A 19996-nucleotide genomic window follows, 5' to 3' on the forward strand; every position below is an offset into this window, starting at 1 on the left:
ATGTTTGCATAATTTATAAAAAAATTAAATTAATATTCAAAAATATTTTAGTTATATAAGATTTCAATAATTATACACATGTTTGTATAACTAAAAATATACATAATTTAAAATTTAAAATTTTCATATGAATATTCATTTTGTATAATTTAAATCTATTACGTGATTGTATAATATTTATGTATTCATTAAACATTTTAATTTTTGTTAAAGGTCTGCATTAACTAAATAATTTTTATATCATACACATATGTATATTTAACTTTTATTATTTACTAATAACCGTTTTTATGTATAATATTTGTATCACACAAAAATTTGAACATAATTTTTATTAGTTACGTTTTACAAAAACAAAAATTAAAGGAACAGATTCAGAATGGGCGCACTATCTGCGGCCCATATAAGCTCCGCATGCGGCCAGAGTTAATATGTGGAATGTTTTTATCTGTATTGAAAACGAATGTGATGGCTTGTTGGTTAGCCAAATTGTTTTAAAGTTGTTGGTCTTGCGTTCGTTACCGGGCAGTCTCACTTTTAGTGTTGTTTAAATTTCACTCTCTTCTGACTGGCGGGACCCACTGGTCATACAAGTGAAAAAATGCCACGTCAACAGTGCCTTTTTGTGAAAATATATATCTCGAGGGTGTTTTTCAATAAATTAGGCTATACTCCCCTTCTCTCTAGTTGAGTGGCTGACAGCGGGCCCCATGGTTCTAGCCAGCACTCATTCCGTATACAAACGAGATAAGCACTGTATTTGCACGTCAATGCCAAGTTTTTGCACCACTTTGATGTACACCACAACTTCTAGCACCAAAGTGATCGTTTACGTCAAGTTATAGCACCACCAATGTAATTGACTCATTATATAACTACGGTTTTGAATTTTAAGGTTAGTACAATTGAGAATTGGATTTATGTGTTTTTGTAGTTTTGGCGGTGATGAATCCCGATGTAATTTTTATTATATTTGATATGCTTTGTACCTCCAGTGAACTTTGATAATACAATAGATCATTTTCGCAAAGAAAACATTAATATGTTGTTCCAAAAAAATCACTGACTCATTTCTGTTTGAGAATTGGATTAATGTAATTTTCCAAATTTTCGGGTGATTTTCCAATTTCGCCGATCATCTTTGTGTTCACCGTTCAATATTACTATATTCAATTCAACTACTACTTCATGTGAAACATTTCACTTTAGTAAGTATTTTAACAATTGATTTTAAAAAAATTATTATTTTTTACTATGTATAAGCATTGCTTGATAACCCGTGTGTCTGATGAACACGTGGACACCGGGACATTTTTGTCCACAACACGAGCGCACACCTTAGGTCTTATGTGCTGCAGCGCCATCCATCTTCTAACTTCTTCCCAACTAGTAAGCTTGCACGTGCAATGCACGTCTGGACTGAAAGCATGTTATACAATGAAACATAATTTTTTTATCATAATTTCATTTCAAAAATATATATTTCTAATTCCCAAGTCATAAAGATAGGATCTATTTTATTGACAGGATTTATCACTACTTTAGCTACTTTAGCAGCTTGGCCAATTACACGGAATTCGTGATTATTCTATTTCCTGATGCTCACTATGTATAGTGGTCAAATAGGATTATTTTCTTTGCGAGACCTTTTACTATTTTTTATCATGTGGGAGTTAGAATTAATTCTTGTTTACTTACTTTTATCCGAGTGAAGCGGCCCTAGGTGTAAGAATGCCCAGATATCATGTGAGAATTGACAGGATTTATCGCTTCACTCGCAGCAAATCATCAGGTTGCATCGATATCATATCTTTATCACCAAAATAAAACATGAATCATGCTACTCATTACCTACAGGTCCTGACCAATGTAGTTCAATGGCCAGCCCTTCCCCTGCGGTTGTACCAAGCGATGGCCCATACATACCCGTCGACGGAGCCGCTTCGCCCAACTCACAACAGCTGTCGTCGGCTCGCTCATCTCCCTCACAGAACGGCATCGCTTCGCTCGCAGCAAACCATCAGGCTGCATCGATATCATATCTTTATCACCAAAATAAGACATGAATCATGTTACTCATTACCTACAGGTCCTGAACAATGTAGTTCAATGGCCATCCCTTCCCCTGCGACTGTACCAAGTGATGGCCCATACATACCCGTCGACGGAGCCGCTTCGCCCGACTCACAACAGTTGTCGTCGGCCGCTCGCCTCCCTCATAGAACGGCATCGCTTCGCTCGCAGCAAACCATCAGGCTGCATCGATATCATATCTTTATCACCAAAATAAGACATGAATCATGCTACTCATTACCTACAGGTCTGACCAATGTAGTTCAATGGCCAGCCATTCCCCCTGCGGCTGTACCAAGCGACGACCCATACATACCCGTCGACGAACAATGCGGATGCCCGAGCCAGTGCAGCAAGAATAACACTTATTATGTGGATATCCGGACCAATGTAATTCATTTGACAACATTTAGTGTTCATTCTTCCATGGTCAGGTCCTGACCAATGGAGGTATAATTTTTTTTGCAATCTATCCATTTTAAATAGCATGCCTTTCCTGCAACTTTCAGAGAACGTACTGGCATGTCCTATGCCCAAATAATGGCCATTCCAGGTCCACAAACAAATTAAAAAATACAGATAGCCGTTCGAGATTGCAAGTCTAATAGTAGCTCTTAGATGACAAATAACAAAATCTAATAGTGACCAGGATGGGCATCCCATCGTGTCTCTAATTTGGGGTTGTACTTGGCCCCTTTTTTGTATGAATTTAGTCGGTTCATTCAAATTTTCATCTAAGCTCAATAAAACTGAGCCATGCATAGCTAGTCTTTCCACGGCCAATAGCAGCTTTACACAAAAATAGCTCATCATGAACCGGCAAAAGCATCAGCTACGGGATGCATGCGAAATCGCATGCCAAGTCCTAAAGGTATATGGCTATTGAATATCAAGAAACAAGCTAGAAAGCAGCAAGGCAATGAAAATGGATGGATTCCATGGCAGCATGATCTCTGTGCCCTCCTATCATTGTGAATCTTGATTAGGGCAGGGAGAAACTGCCGAGTTGCCTTCTTTGGTTCCCGTGTATAGACACCTGCAGCACACAACTTTTTGTAGCAAAATGTAAAATATTAACACTGTTCCAAATGGATTTGCATAGGCCCTACGGAAAAAAGTATAGTCGTGAACCATGGTGCATATATATAACAATGTCTGAATTAAGATGATGAGCATTACAACAGGGGGAGGTAATTGACCTTAAATCACTTACATATGAATATGTATACTCTAAATGTAGGCCTTGGCTGAGAAGCAAGACAGATCTGGACATTCAGTAAGTAAAGCCACAAACTTATCCACCTCTTCATCCCTGAACAACATATTTCTATAAGATAGTATATATGTATATGCATTGAACAAAGCCTGTATGTTGGAATAGAATAATACTCATGAATGTAATCAAATGAACTAAGAATTTGCTAATATGTCTAGCAGGACACATCTCTCATCCTCGTTCCTCCTCGGCACAATTGCATTCCATAGTATGGGTATACATATCCTCAAACATGTAGGAACTAATATTTGTCTTTCTCACGTGCATGAAGAAATAGTTACATTTACGTGCTAGAAAACTAATTGGATGAGAAGTACATATGTCGCTCATTGTTGTTCTTGTATAAAAACATTACGAAAGTGGGATCATAAACTCATCAATCCTTGTTGTCTCTCTTTATTTACAGAGCATTTAACCTCTGCCTCACACAACGTATATATGTCTCAGCATTCGGCATGTACCTTTTGTCAATGTCAACATACTCAAATACGACATCTTCACCAAGTTCCAATATAACAGGCTGTCAAGAAAAAAGATGCAATACCAAAGGTGAGAATGGCAATCTATTGGCCAATATATTCTACTGTAATAATTAGTCTAAAGGAGAAAAGATGCATGATATGTGATAAATTAGTACAAATATAAATAAAATTATAGAAATGTGGAACAAACCTTGATCCCTAGGAGTTGCAGCAACTATAATCCTTTTAACAGTTTCATAGCTCCAAATTAATGCAACCTAATAGTTTATCCATCCCTTCACCTGGTGACCTCTTGGACTTAAGTAGAGATGATTTCTGAAACAAAATGTGAGATGTTTAATCTGGGCCTCACCCAAACACACTTATGTACTTTGTTTTGGAAAATATGTATTCAAATAGCTTGCATAGAAAATGGTGTCAAGAAAGAGCCAACTTAATCAAATGACCTTGCTACATATAATCGATAACCTTCAAGCTATTTCGAAGTCCATATTTCTTTTATCAAAAACCACAATAAAGTTCTTGTGTCATAACAAATAACCTGCTGGGCAGGATGCAGAACCTGAATGCTTTTTCCATCTGCATAACACACTGCAGTTTATGAGAAACCGCAAAAGAATCATATCACCCAAGAGAGGCAACCTACAAACACACATCAATTACATTGTCCGAAATAAATATTTCTAGCATCAATTGAAACCATGTTTGAACTATAAATGAGTAATGTATGTAGTTAGTGACATACAGCGATCCAGCCACTGAAGTGTGTGCTCTTGAGCACCTGCACAGGCACGAAATAAGTAATCATAGGAGAGGGAAATCACTAATGAACATTGCAAGTCCGCAACTAATTTGTAGAGTGTGGTTAATCACAGTCGACCGGGCAGAGAAGAAAGCACTCATGATCCTACGTACTGCTGAACACCCTCCCAATTATGCACTCCAATGGACTATTGTTCGCGTCATCAATCTGCACAAATTTGCAAGATGAACTTGGATAATGCATTTCAAGTATGAACTGCTAGCTAGGAGAAAACTGAATGTGGAGCACCTGATGAGGGTGACGATGCGCTTGGAGGCGGGAGCGATGCACTGGCCATGCTCGTCAAGGACGAAGCCAGCGGGTGGCTTGGGCATGGCGTCGCCCGACCATGTCCCCCCCCCCCAGCGAACCTAGCTCCCCCTCCCCCTCAGCCTCCTCGTTGTCATAGTCCCTATACCCTGCCTCATCGTCGAAATTCTTATCCAGCCGCAGAGCGTCGGGCGAGCGGGCCATGCCTGCCGGCGGCGCGCGTCTGGATTGCTCCCTGGACGGCGGCCGCTCGGCTAAGCCTCTCGGCGGCCCGCGGCCCTGATGGTGGCGACTGGGTGCATGCGCCAGCAGGGCCTCGCCTCCCTGGCGTACCTTGTTCTTCGACGTCGTCGTCGTGGAGCATGGGCGGCAGCCCATGCTGGCGGGTCTGCGAAGGAGGGCCGCGATTCCTGGGTGGCGGCCTGGACGACCGCTGCTGCCTCGGCGGTGCAGTCACTCGGACGGAGACACACCTCCCGCAACCCACTCTTAAGCAGATTAAGCCTCGGCCCAGCGGAGAATCGGCTGGCGGCGAGACCGCGACCCATGCTTAAGCAGATGCGAGCGTTCATAGGGGTGTGGCGGCGGCATGGGGCAGTGGCGGGGCGGCGGAGTGGAGGAGCGGTGATCGGTGACCCTCCAAGCGGTTGGCGGCAGCAATAGGGGAGGGATGGCATGTGGATCGTGGCATCGTGCTCATGTATTCTAGGACGACGAAGGGGTACAGATGGATTAGCGTGGGATCGGTGGGTTAGTGGAAACGTGGAGTGGCATTGGTGGGTAATTAAAGTGTAAAACATGTTTGATAGATTGGAGCCATTTAGACCATCAGATTGCAAGTTTCAACGGATAGGATGATTTGGTTCTCCGCCCTCTCGTGTTTTTATAGGGGTAGTAGATTTGGGACAGTTCAGCTGATTAATTGGGACAGTTCAGCCGATACATAATGACCGTAAGAAGTTTTACGTAAGTCTAGCATTTCTGGGACTACTGCGCCTGAACCTTGCGGCAGAACACGAGCGCACACCCTATGCACAGGCACGCACGTACGCTAAACTAGCGCGATCCACCATGCATCAACCAGAGAGCATGGTGACGTACATATATGCATTACCGGGGGCGCCCTCGGTAGCTCGGCCACGACGACGTACTCAAGGCATGACGCCGCCGGCGCCTCCACCGCCATACCCACCTCCCAGCCTGCCGAACAGGCCGTGGCCGCCGACGAATCCTCCAAAACGGATGCCGCCGGCTCCTCCAACGCCGGGGAACCCTCTGCCGTTCTCCACGCCGCCCCGGGCCGGACACCACCGAGCCGGCCCGTGACGCTGATGAAGACGCTGGCGCCGTTATAGCCAAAGCCCCCACCGTAGTCGTCGCCGACGTCCAGGAGGCCCTGTAGGTTCTGCATGCCTCCCACGCTCACAAACATGTGTTCTTCTCGTCCGCGCCACCGGTTCCTCCTGCACCGGCGCCGCTCTCTGCGGCAGCCGGAAGTGAGGCCACCGCCGCGCCTCCAGCTGCAGCAGGCACGGTCCTGGCAGCCGCGACGGCTTGCGCCGCCAGCGCAAGGCAGAGCAGGAGGGAGGCGGCAGTGCCAAAGCACTTCTTGGCCATTACATTTACACCTCTCTAGCTAGCCAGCTACAGTGTCTACAGATATCGATTCCACTCGCTCGCTGCCTCGCTCTCTACTGTGTTGTTTGCGTGAGATCGCTGCTCTGCTGTTGAGGAACTTGGTGCGGCAGAGCTTAATTATGTGGTTTAAATAGGCCGAGGGGGAGAGACCGGGGCAGGTGTAGGGTAAATGAGCCGAGTGCGAGTAAGGGAGTGGCATGGGGGTGCTGCGATTTTTATTTTTGCGGGGTAGGGTGTTGTGAATGTTTGTTAAGGACTAGGTAAGTGCCCGTGCGATGTAACAGGAGACGTAAATTTTTCATGTTCACAATATGGTAGGGTGGGTCAAAGTAACTAATATATTGATATTGTAATTTTCCCGTTAATATTTAGTAGACCGTCGTCAGATCTTGGATTTGCACTTGCATCAATCCAATGCCCTCGAAGGAGAGCGGAAGCACCGCTTGCAGTCCATTTTTATTTCTATTTTTGAACAAGAATCCTCAACTTATTGTTTACTTGTTGTCATGCCGAATGAAATGCCTATATTTTCTGTCAATCTAAATGTTGCATGCATTCCGTTTCATTCCATCAATAACAGAACAACATGTTTGGGACAGAATTATTCATTGCAGCAATGTGATTATGATACGTTGATGGATGGACAAAGTAGTACAAAACAATATTTGTAACAATAAGTATCGGGTGAGAGAAAAGAATGGTACTACTATTAGTTCCCAGAGGGACTAGGAGCTGTGGAGGTTTGTTGAGGAATCAGGGGGGATGAGTAATATGCATTGTTAGCTGTGGAGGTTTTTTTTTTGTGAAAGCCGAGGAGAGACCTGGCCTACTCGGCGCTCTCAACACCGGGCGACACATAGTGGGCTGGCCCAGCAACCTGCTGAAAAGCAAAGTCAAAGAGAAAAAGTTGAAACATTTTTCTGCTCGATATTTTGGGAGATTAGAAAAGTTCATAGATTTCTATTTTTGTGGACCCTCTGCTGCTCTCCATGCCGCGCCAGATATGTTATAAAATCACATATTTTTAAAAAGTTCACAGATTAGAAAAGTTCATGAAATTTTTTCAAAAAGTTCACAAATTTCCATTTTTTTTCTGAAAAAAGGTTCACAAATTAGAACAAAAGTTCATCAATTTTGAAAACAATCATCAAAATTGAAAAAATTACATTGATTTTGAAAACAAATTCATCAAATTTGAAAGAAGTTCATCGATTTTGAATGAAATCCATAAATTTTGAAAAAAATTCATTCAAAATTTTAAAATCACAATTTTTGCGAAAAGTTCAACAATTTAATAAAAAGATCGTGGATTTTTGAAAAAAGCTTTCCGATTTTGAAGAAAAAGTTCATCAATTAAGAAATTTGCATTTAAGAAAAAAAAATAGAAAACAAGAACAGAAAAGAAAAAAAAAGAAAAAGAAACGCGAACTAGAGAAAGAATAAAAGAATGAAATAACCTTCAATGCACAAGTTTTCTTTTTTTAGTCACTCTTCAATGCACAAGTGTGCAATGTCCCTGGTGGTTAGCACGCACTGTGAATGCTCAGGTCTTAAGCTCGATCTATCACGGGCACACCATTTTTGCACTTTAAAACAGATAAAAGAAGTACGCAAAATGGGCCGGCCCAGCTCGCACCGCTTTAGGCGCCCGTTTGCAAAATGACCTATAACGGAGGAACCGCCGATTCGTTGTCCGCACGCCAACATTGCTCGATGGCCTAGCAAAACCATGGCCCAACAAACAATTAGGCCGAGCTCACTTTGTTGTCTACTATCAGGAAACAATGCTATTTAACCCTTCCTTTAGTACAAAGATTAACATATGTTACATAACTAGTATAAATTATTTGAAAAGGAATTCACAAAAAACTGAAAGAAAAACACTAATTAAAAATCGTACAAATTGAAAAAGTTCTGGAATTTGACAAGAGTTAAAGATTTTGGAAAATTTCAAAAATAATTGGAAAAGTTCAAAAAATAGAAAAGGTGCATGAAATTTGGAAAAAGTTCATGAATTTGAAAAAAATCCATGAGCTACAACTTCATGCATTGGCAAAAAAGTTAGTAAAAATTGAAAAAACTTCATGAATTTGAAAAAAAATACATGGTTAAAGTTCATGAATTGGAAAAAGGTCGCGAAAATTTAAAAAGTTCATGAAATTTGGGAAAAGTTGATTTGATAAAATTAAAAAATTGAAATATATCATGAATTTTAAAAAAGTCCATAAAGCTAAAGTTCAACCATTTTAAAAAAGTTCAGGGGCTAAAGTTTGTGCTTTTGAAACTCATGAGCTAAACAAGTTGATGAATTTGGAGAAGGCGATGAGTTTGAAAACTGTCCAAAAAATGAGACGAGAAAAAAAATAAGTATAAAGAAAACAGAAAAGGAAACAAGAAACAAGAAGGAAAAAACAAAAAATAAAACCGATAGAAAAAAACAGCATGAAAAAGTTGAACACAAAAACTGAAAGTTATGTGGGTGGGCCGGTCTATGTGTGTGTGTGTGGGGGGGGGGGGGGGGCTACTTAAACGTCCTTAACTAGCGCTTACAACATCGAATAGGGATTGGCAGGCAAGATGAGTGAGTGGGTGCTATATGGTGAATCGTTTGCTTGTGTTTCGTGTTTTGTGGAGCCCGGCCTTCTAATTCCTGAACTAGAGGGTCTCAAAGCCCAGCTCTGGAAAAGGCTCAAGGCCAAATTGGTTTTGTACCACTATCAACATTGTTTGATGTCGCGATAGAGTTTGAAGTAAAAATCTGTGGAAACAAAAGCGATATAAATTAAGATATTTAGTTTTTCAAAAAAATAAGAAAATTAGTTTGGAGTGATTGAGCTTCAAGTGAAAATTAGAGGAAACAAAGACATCATTGGATGCATAGTTTGTAGTGAAAATAAGAGGAAATCATTCATCTTCAGTTACAACAACACTACTAAGATAAAATTTCACAGTCAAAAGGTGTAGCACTTCAAGAAAAAAATAGAATCAATATCATCCGAGAAATCGATGCAGAACATCGCCCATCTAGAAATTCCAGCAAAATTAAGGTGAGCTCCCAACTTGCTACGTGACTCCTATTGTCACATGGACAACATATTTTCCTTAATGCACCCCTTTGAACAGTTGCTTGTTGCAGATGTAAAAGGACATTTGTATATGTGTTCTTAAAAAAATAGATCATTGTAACATAGATTTAGAAGAGAAAAAATGGAAGTCCTAATTAATATTGAGAAACAACCACTTCACACTAATTTAAATCTCTGCAAGACATGCTAAATGGGATGGATACAAATAACAGTTGTGATAAATGGATCTACCGCTGGAAGTCCCCAAATTATTCATAAATGCAGATGCACATGACTCTAATGTCCACAAGTGGAACTCGTTGCCTCTTCAAATGGCACTAGAAAGTGTGACCAGTGGCGAAGCTAGGAAAATCAAATGTGTGTGTTGTTGGCTGAGACGTATGCATGCCATATTAGCAAATGTACGTATAGGATGTCCACATGCATAGATTATACCATTGAGCTCTTCGGATTCTTAGTCCTACATAATTCGGCACTATAGTGAACAAGGATTAATCGTCAACCAATGCTAGATTGCCGGTCAGCCGCATGGTATTAGGAGGTATGGATAATTACACTCAATCTTCCTCAAAAATCTAACTTAAGGCTGGCATTTCATTCGCCAATACACTAAAAGTTTTGGCATGAGAGAGTGTGGATGCAATGTAGTCAATTAATGTTTGTATCCAAGTTAGGAGGAAGAGTGTTAGTTTTGGATAAGTGAAGGTAGGTGATGCGACAAAGTGAAGGCCATGAATTTTAAACCTATCACTGCCTTGCCTGTGTTCTCGAAGCCTGACTTTCGAAGTTCAACACTCAAAGCCCATCTTAAGAAAGGTTGGGACCCAAACTTTTTGTCCCAGTATGTATGATTAGCGGCAGATCAACAGAGGTTCTCCTTCTGTTTCATTGAGAGAGAATTTCTTTTCTGTAGATGCCCAAATGTAGCAACACTTACATTGTCTTGATACTCACACAAGTTAAAAGGGGGACAAGTTCAGCAAAGCTTTTCTCTGGCATACTTGCAACTTGATCCATATGCCATTGAATTATGGACAATGTAGTTTGTTTTGTCAAGGGAACATAGTTGGGAGTGAGAATTAGAGGAACCCAACGCACAGATTATATATTCTGGTGAATCTATCTATAGAGGAATAAAATAGATTGTTGGATTCAGTGACAAAGTTGAGTGAAAATGAGAGGAACCCATGGTACAAATTTGACAATTTCAGTAGTCAGCTTCCTAGGGTTCTTGGCGATAGAGGAGGGGAACAGGAGTAAGTAAAGGTAGTTGTATGTTGGGGCCATGGACATTTTTATCTTCCCGGGGGGGGGGGGGGGGGGGGGGGTACGGGCAGTATACCAATACATTTTTTGGCCAAAAATACTAAATTCAAATAGTTGGAGTGGCATCTATAGATATATGTCACAATTGGAGTGGGAATTTTAAGGGTTTGCAAATTGTAGTGGAATTTTTTTGAATAGCCAGAATTGGAGTGACATTTATCCAGTTTGATTTTTCTGAATAGCCAGAATTGGAATACTATATCCTTTTTGTTTTTACAAATTCCAACGAATATTTTTGTTCGGTTTCTTGATTCAGTTTGATTTTTCTCTCCTTAAAATCTAAAATTAAAAAAAAATGCGAACAATTTTAAATATGCTAGCATATTTTAAAATGTGTCGACATTTTACAAAATTAGATGAACATTTTTATTAAATTCGTGGGCAATTTTCAAAAATGCAAATTACATAAAAAATCAAAAATATGAGTATTTTAAAAAAATGGTTGCACTTTTTTACGTACATTAATATTGTTACAAATTGCATGAACACTTCTCTAAATTTGGATGAACGTGTCTTTTTAGAAAATAGTCATCGTGTATTTAAAACATATTCGCCGTTCACTGAAAAAAGCTCTTAACGTATTCTTCTAAATTGTTCGTATACAGAAAAAAAGTGTTTTCATCGATGAAAATAAGAAGCACTGAGAGAATAAGAAAAAATGTTAAGAAAACCATAAAACAAAAAAAAAGAATACCACTGGAAGGCGAAAGAAACAAGAAAGAATAAAGTGGGAGAAAAAGAAAAACCAGGAGGAAAATGAATAGGGAAAATGAAGAAAATGACTTGAAGCCAAAAGAGACGGATGAAAAAACTACAATTGAAAAAACATTGGTTGTCATGGGCCGGTCCATAACAAGTAAACAACGCTAAATGTGTGCCACATCCCGCTAAAATGTTGCGAGAAAGAGCATGGATCAAGGTGGCCGAGGAAATGAAGTGGATATCAATTTGGTGAATCGGGTATTTTGTAAAGACTGGGCCTCTAGCTGAGGGATGCGAATCCACAAGCTTGGCGGTGTTACTTGAAGTTGGAGGGGAGGCATAATCCTAGCCGCCGCTAAGGGGAAGGAATGCAAGTAGAATAACATTACTATTGAAAGCATAGAAAATTTTAGGGGTCAATGCCCACCTTGATCCAATAAAATCTCCACACCTAAGTTAGTAGCTTAAACCATTCATTTTTGGTTAGGGTACCAATAGGAAGATAAATTCCACAGTTCAGATAAAAGACATATAGCATTTGAGGCAAGAACATAGGATCAATTGCATTAGAGAAATCGAACCAAAACATCGCCCAACTAAAAATTCCAGCAAATTAAGGAAAGCTCTCTACGTATGACTTCACTCGTATGGTCCTATTATCAACATGCATGTCCCACATATTTTCCCTTCCACCGCTCATGTACTCAGTCCAAGCAAATGTTAATCATCGATCGTCGCCCACGAACAGCTAGCATCAGTCACAAGACTACCGCTGACGGCCAAGAGGTCCTATAGGTCCCCCATGCCTCCCACGCCCACACACAGGTTCTTCGAGCATAATTGGTTTGATGCCAAAAGTTAGCATCCCAAATTTTGGCAACTCCCAAATATTGGCTAGAGATTAGTTGCTTGCCAATTTTCACTGTCAATCTCACAAGAAGTTGCCAAATGTTCGCAGCTTTTGATTTTGCCAAATATTGGCTAGCGAAATATTGGCAATACCAAATGTTGGTAGTAAACCAATTATGCTCCCGCCTACTCCACCTGTGTCGGCGCCGCTCACTCCGGCGGCTGAAAGCGAGGCCTTCGGCTCCACGGCACTGGCAGCTGCAGCAGGCACAGTCTTTGGTTGCCGCTACGGTGTGCCCCGCCAGGGCACGACAAAGAAGGAGCAATTTAGCTACTTTACAGTCAGCTGAATTTTTCAGTTTCGGTCAGTCGATTTCTTGTCCGTTGGATGGTGCTCTAAGATGCGTGTTTTTTTCTTCTGGTTTTGCATCTGCCGTCGAGTTGGACCAAGTCATATCGACTGACCCGTTGTTTGGGTCAGTCGAATCAGCTTTCTGGGCTTCCTCTCCTCGCGGGTGCCCGTTCTCTTATGCACACCCATTAAGGGCCCTGGTCCGTGCGGTGCGATGCCGACCGTTGGCTCTCTTCTCGTATTATCCTCTCACTTCTCGTTATCTATCAGTCACTTGCCCCGTGGTTGCCTCAGTCGCTCTTCCTCTCTGTCTTCTCCTCTTCCTTGCCTCCTCTAGGGTTCGTGAAGCTTCTCCTCTTCCTCTCCCATGTGGTCTGCTTGTTCTAAGTTTTATTCTCCCTCTACTATTGTTGGATCTGCTTGATGTGTTGATGTTTCTTAATCTTATTTTATACCTAGGTGCTTTACTCATGCTCCTTTCATTTGTAGGTTGTGCCAATCCGGGCTCTCTTGGCAGAGGTGTTAGCTTTGTTGGATCTCATCCGTTGTTTCAGGTAATTGTCTTTTGTTGACTCTTGTTATTGTACTGCTTTCATTGGAAGATAGATTTGTCCTCTATGCTTCGTGAAGTTTGTTGTCAGATCTGCTTGCTGTTCTTTTACACTTCTTCTTCTGCTTTTGTTTCTTGCTAGTTATAATAGTCTTCTAGGGTTCTTATTTTATCATGGTTTACCTAGGGTTCCTGGTTTTTTTAGATCTGATTCTTGAAATCGTGCTTGTGTTATTTGGGAGTAGTTTATGATGCTTCTGGTAGGTCTTTTTGTAGTGTTTATATTTGTTCCAATATTTTGCTCTGATTAGGGTTATCATGATAATTCCTTTGGTTGTAGTGCAAGTAGCATATGTAGGATTGTTAGATGTGTAGTGTTTTGGTTTTAGGGTTTGAAGAGATTATGTTAACTAAGTCTTGTATGTATACTTAAAGATCCAATCTTTTTTATATTGCCATTCTCAATAGATTTTAGGTAGTGTACTTCTAGCTTATTCTTGATTTTCTTCAGATTTTTATGTGTTTAGGTTTGGTAGTTACTTCGTAGGTTTTAGGTTTTGGTAGTCTATTTCTAGGTTCGAGCAAATGTTTTTTAGTGTGTGTATGGTTAGTATCTAGTCAAATTTGATGTTTCTTTATGTAGGTATGGTTTGCCCTGTTTGCCGTTGTCCGGGTACTCCGTGCAAATATTTCTAGGTTCTAGCTTATTTCTTTATGTAGGTATGGTTAGTATCTAGTCAAATTTGATGTTTCTCAATAGATTTTACCAGTTGTGGAAGCTCATGAAGTCCTAGATGTTTTCGATGTTGTAGTTGATGATGCTTGCTTCAGGAGGATGGTGAGTTGTATTAATGTTCTTCAAATATATGTACTTTCTGAGGGGAGAACTGTTTTGTGCCTACTATTCAAGGGTTTCTTGTATGGAACTTCTTTGCTGTTGTAGATTGTGTGCAAGATTCAGTGTGATTCACATTTGAGTTTAATTATAGGTATTGTGTATCTCATGTAGTTTAAATATTTTTTAACGAAAGCTTTTTGTATGAATCTTTCCTGTCGTTTAGTATTTGCAAGTTTAGTATCATGAATCAATGTGGGTTCAATTAACTAACATATGTAGTTCTGTTTGTTGTAGTTATAATTGTTGATTGAGTTATCTATCATGTAATCCTTGGTTGTTAAATCAATATATCTAGCCTTTTGTATAAGGTTAATATTAGTCTTTACTGTTGTAAAATGTGTGCAAGTTTACTATGATGAATGTGCAATTTTAGTATTTTAGCATGCAAGTTTATACAAGGTTTCACTAAGGGTTTTATAGAAATTGCAGTTAACCTCAAACTAGGATATCATTTTGTACACATTTAACTTTACAAGTTTCCATTTTTCATATTATCATTTTTTTCAAGGGTTTTATGAATTTTTTTCTCTAATAAAGCGTGTGCAAGTCTAGTATGACGAAGATGCATTTTTTTGAAAATCTTGGGTTTTGTGGACTAGTTTTGTTGTTGGAATTATATTTTTGTGAATTGAGTTTTGCTACCTCCATGTATCTACCTTAATTAATCTACCTCCAGTAATCCATGTAGGTTAAATCCAGCAATCCCTAAATTATGATATAAACAAGGTTAATATCAATCTTGCTGTCGTAAAAGGTGTGCAAGTTTACTATGATGAGTGATAACCCACAAGTGTAGGGGATCGCAACAGTTTTCGAGGGTAGAGTATTCAACCCAAATGTATTGATTCGACACAAGGGGAGCCAAAGAATATTCTCAAGTATTAGCAACTGAGTTGTTAATTCAACCACACCTGGAAACTTAATATTTGCAGCAAAGTATTTAGTAGCAAAGTAATATGATAGTAGTGGTAACGGTAGCAAAAGGTAATGATAACAAAAGTAATGTTTTTGATATTTTGTAGTGATTGTAACAATAGCAACGGAAAAGTAAATAAGCGAAGAACAATATATGAAAAGCTCGTAGGCAATGGATCGGTGATAGAGAATTATGCCGGATGCGGTTCATCATGTAACAGTCATAACCTAGGGTGACACAGAACGAGTTCCAATTCATCAATGTAATGTAGGCATGTATTCCGAATATAGTCATACGTGCTTATGGAAAAGAACTTGCATGACATCTTTTGTCCTACCCTCCCGTGGCAGCGGGGTCCTAACAGAAACTAAGAGATATTAAGGCCTCCTTTTAATAGAGTACCGGACCAAAGCATTAACACATAGTGAATACATGAACTTCTAAAACTACGGTCATCACCGGTAAGTATCCTGATTATTGTCACTTCAGGGTTAACGGATCATAACACATAATAGGTGACTATAGACTTGCAAGATAGGATCAAGAACTCTCATATATTGATGAAAACATAATAGGTTCAGATCTGAAATCATGGCACTCGGGCCCTAGTGACAAGCATTAAGCATAGCAAAGTCATAGCAACATCAATCTCAGAACATAGTGGGTACTAGGGATCAAACCCTAACAAAACTAACTCGATTACATGATAAATCTCATCCAACCCATCACCGTCTAGCAAGCCTACGATGGAATTACTCACGCACGGTGGTGAGCATCATGAAATTGGTGATGGAGAATGGTTGATGATGACGATGGCGATGGATTCCCCTCTCCGGTGCCCCGAACGGACTCCAGATCAGCCCTCCCGAGAGGTTTTAGGGCTTGGCGGCGACTCCATATCGTAAAACGCAATGAATCCTTCTCTCTGATTTTTTCTCTTCGAAACCAATTATATAGAGTTGGAGTTGAGGTCGGAGGAGCTCCAGGGGGCCCACGAGGTAAGGGGCGCGCCCCCACCCTCGTGGCTAGGGTGTGGGCCCCCTGGTCTTCATCTTTTGCAAGGGTTTTTTATTATTTCCGAAAAGATGTTCTGTGAAGTTTCAGGTCATTCTGAGAACTTTTGTTTCTGCACATAAATAACACCATGGTAATTCTGCTGAAAACAGCGCCAGTCCGGGTTAGTTCCATTCAAATCATGCAAGTTAGAGTCCAAACCAATGGCAAAAATGTTTGGAAAAGTAGATACGACGGAGACGTATCAACTCCCCCAAGTTTAAACCTTTGCTTGTCCTCAAGCAATTCAGTTGACAAACTAAAAGTGATAAAGAAAAACTTTTACAAACTCTGTTTGCTCTTGTTGTTGTAAATATGTAAAGCCAGCATTCAAGTTTTCAGCAAAGATTGTGAACTAACCACATTCACAATAACTCATCGGTCTCATGTTTACTCATATCAATGGCATAATCAACTAGCGAGCAATAATAATAAATCTCGGATGACAACACTTTCTCAAAACAATCATAATATGATACAACAAGATGGTATCTCGCTAGCCCTTTCTGAGACCGCAAAACATAAATGCAGAGCACCTTTAAAGATCAAGGACTGACTAGACATTGTAATTCATGGTAAAAGAGATCCAGTCATGTCATACTCAATGTAAACTAACAGTAATGAATGCAAATGACAACGGTGCTCTCCAACTGGTGCTTTTTAATAAGAGGATGATGACTCAACATGAAAGTAAATAGATAGGCCCTTCGAAGAGGGAAGCAGGGATTTGTAGAGGTGCCAGAGCTCGGTTTTGAAACAGAGGTGAATAATATTTTGAACGGTATACTTTCATTGTCAACATAACAACCAAGAGATGACGATATCTTCCATGATACACACATTATAGGCGGTTTCCAAACAGAATGGTAAAGTTTATACTCCCCCTCCACCAACAAGCATCAATCCATGGCTTGCTCGAAACAGCGAGTGCCTCCAACTAACAAGAGTCCCAAGGGGAGTTTTGTTTGCAATTATTTTGATTTGATTTGCATAAATCATGGACTGGGCATCCCGGTGACCAGCCACTTTCTCGTGAGTGAGGAGCGGAGTCCACTCCTCTTGAGAATAAACCGCCTAACATGGAAGATACGGTCAGCCCTAGTTGATACATGAGCTATTCGAGCATACAAAATAGGATGTTTATTTAAAGGTTTAGAGTTTGGCACATACAAATTTACTTGGAACGGCAGGTAGATACCGTATATAGGTAGGTATGGTGGACTCATATGGAATAACTTTGGGGTTTATGGGGTTGGATGCACAAGCAGGATTCCCTCTTAGTACAGGTGAAGGCTAGCAAAAGACTGGGAAGCGGCCAGCTAGAGAGCGACAACAGTCATGAACATGCATTAAAGTTTATCAACACCGAATGCAAGCATGAGTAGGATATAGTCCACCATGAACATAAATATCGTGAAGGCTATGTTGATTTTGTTTCAACTACATGCGTGAACATGTGCCAAGTCAAGTCACTTAAATCATTCAGAGGAGGATACCACCCTATCATACCACATCACAACCATTTTAATAGCATGTTGGCACGCAAGATGAACCATTATAAGCTCCTAGCTAATCAAGCATGGCACAAGAAACTATGATCTCTAGTTGTCATTGCAAACATGTTTATTCATAATAGGCTGAATTAGGAACGATGAACTAATCATATTTACAAAAACAAGAGAGGTCAAGTTCATACCAGCTTTTCTCATCTCAATCAGTCCATCATATATCGTCATAATTGCCTTTCACTTGCACGACCGAACGATGTGGATAATAATAATAGTGCACGTGCATTGGACTAAGCTGGAATCTGCAAGCATTCAATTCAAGAGAGAAGACAGGGTGATATGGGCTCTTTTGTCAGATCAACAATAATGCATATAAGAGCCACTTTAACAATTTAATCATGGTCTTCTCCTATCGATCCCCAAAGAAAAGAAAAGAAATAAAACTATTTAAACGGGAAAGCTCCCAACAAGTAAAACAAGAACATGAAATCTTTTGGGTTTCTTTTTTAATTACTACTACAAGCATGGAAATTAAACTAATTAAAAGCTACAACTATTTTTTTGGTTTTTCTTAAGGTTTATTAAGCACACAAGAAGAAAGCATAAAAAGGGAAATAAACTAGCATGGATGATACAATGAAAAAGTATGAGCACCGACTTCTATCAATGAGTGTGTGAACATGAATGTAATGTTGGTGGGAAATATGTACTCTCCCAAGCTTAGGGTTTTGGCCTAAGTTGGCCTATGCCAACGGTTGGCTTGGCGGATATCCATAGTAATAGTTGGGATCGTATTGAGATGCAGCGGCTATCGCCTCTTGAGCTGCAGCGTGGCGACGAGCGGCCTCCGCCATCCTCTCGTACTCATCTGCCTCCTCTCTAGTAATAACATATCTTCCTTTTGCCTGATAATCAAATAAGGGAGGAGCAGGGAGAGTAATAGGACATCACGTCGTCTGTCAAAGATTAAGCGATACTGGAGAGGTGATTCATTCCTCTCGACAAACTGGTGGTGAACCATAGCCTCATAATCCAAATAAGCAGGAGGCAACTCAATATCATCTTCACGTATGGCTACACCAAGAAAATTAGCTATGCGGGTTGCATAAATTCCACCAAAGAAATCTTCATTAAATCTATTAAGATGCAACCTCCGTGCAACAATGGCTCCCAAATTATAAGATTTATCTCTTAATACAACACTCCTAAGAATACTGAGGTCAGGGACACACATGTGACATGCCTCATCTTTACCATTAATGCATCTACCTATGAAGAGAGCAAAATAATGTATAGTAGGAAAGTGAATGCTCCCTATGGTAGCTTGTGTTATATCTCTAGATCCCCCCATAGTTATACTAGCAAGAAAATCTCTAAATTCAGATTTGCGAGGTTCCCTGACACTACCCCATTGTGGAAGTTTGCAAGCAGTGGTAAAATCAGTCCATAGTGTAAGAATTTTCATAAAGATCAAACATGACAGTTGGAGAATTACGTGTAGATGAAAATTCAAACATCCTCACAAAGGAACTAGTGAGATAGTGATACTGGCGGCACTTTTTTTCCTCGAAGCTCACAAGATCAGCGTTACGCAAATATGCGTTAAATTCTTCCTTAATCCCCGCTTGATCCATGAAGTCCTCTAAAGGCCATTCACAGGGCCGCACTGGAGCGTCCCTTGGTGGCTCATCATCAGCATCAAGCATTGCAAGCCTGGGCTCTTGTTTCCTTGAAGAGCCACCTTGGTACATTTTCCTAAACATATTTCTTCCTCTGAAAAATTTCTGAAATTTTTAGTAACTTCAAATAAAAGTGAACGAAACTCAATAAAATTGATAGCAAGTACTCCTACAAGTGCCTAGAGCCTATATCATGCATCAAAACTACTTTTGATCATATAAATTTGACATGCAAGCTCAAGAACAGGGTCACCTAAGCAGCAAAAATTTGCAATGAATAAAGCACTAGAACAAAAACTAATTGGACCAATGAAGGAGTCACATACCAAGGAACAATCCCCCCAAGCAGTTTTGTGAGAGGTGCTTTGAGCAAGAAGATCGAAAATGGCAGCAAAATGAGCTAGAACTCGTGCTTGAGCTAGATATTCGTGTTTGTGGGAGGAAGAAGAAGTGTGTGGGTGCAGGAATATGTGAAGGGGGGCCACCATGGGCCCACGAGGCAGGGGCGCGCCCAGGGGGGTAGGGCGCGCCCTCCA

General features: G+C 40.3%; 1 pseudogene; it reads right to left on the reverse strand.

Annotated features, from left to right (window-relative positions):
- Nucleotides 1–3303: 3303 nt before the first annotated feature.
- LOC123101674 (uncharacterized) lies at nt 3304–6314 on the reverse strand (annotated as a pseudogene).
- Nucleotides 6315–19996: the final 13682 nt, after the last annotated feature.

Source organism: Triticum aestivum, chromosome 5A (assembly GCF_018294505.1).
Source record: "Triticum aestivum cultivar Chinese Spring chromosome 5A, IWGSC CS RefSeq v2.1, whole genome shotgun sequence".
Taxonomy (NCBI): domain Eukaryota; kingdom Viridiplantae; phylum Streptophyta; class Magnoliopsida; order Poales; family Poaceae; genus Triticum; species Triticum aestivum.